The sequence below is a fragment of the Arachis duranensis genome, chromosome 10 (assembly GCF_000817695.3).
Source record: "Arachis duranensis cultivar V14167 chromosome 10, aradu.V14167.gnm2.J7QH, whole genome shotgun sequence".
Taxonomy (NCBI): domain Eukaryota; kingdom Viridiplantae; phylum Streptophyta; class Magnoliopsida; order Fabales; family Fabaceae; genus Arachis; species Arachis duranensis.
The window spans coordinates 41008472-41008779 of NC_029781.3; positions in this window are offsets into that span (position 1 = coordinate 41008472).

Sequence of the window (308 nt, forward strand, 5' to 3'; positions counted from 1 at the left end):
GATTTTCTGGAGCTACAGAAGCCCAATTGGCGCGCTCTCAATGGCGTTGGAAAGTAGACATCCTGGGCTTTCCAGCAATATATGATGGTCCATACTTTTCCCAAGATTTGATGGCCCAAACCGGCGTTTAAAGTCACCTTCAAGATTTCCAGCGTTAAACGCCGGAACTGGCACCCAAATGGGAGTTAAACGCCCAAACTGGCACTAAAGCTGGCGTTTAACTCCACGAAGAGTCTCTGCACGAAATTTCTTCATTGCTCAGCCCAAGCACACACCAAGTGGGCCCGGAAGTGGATTTTTATGTCATT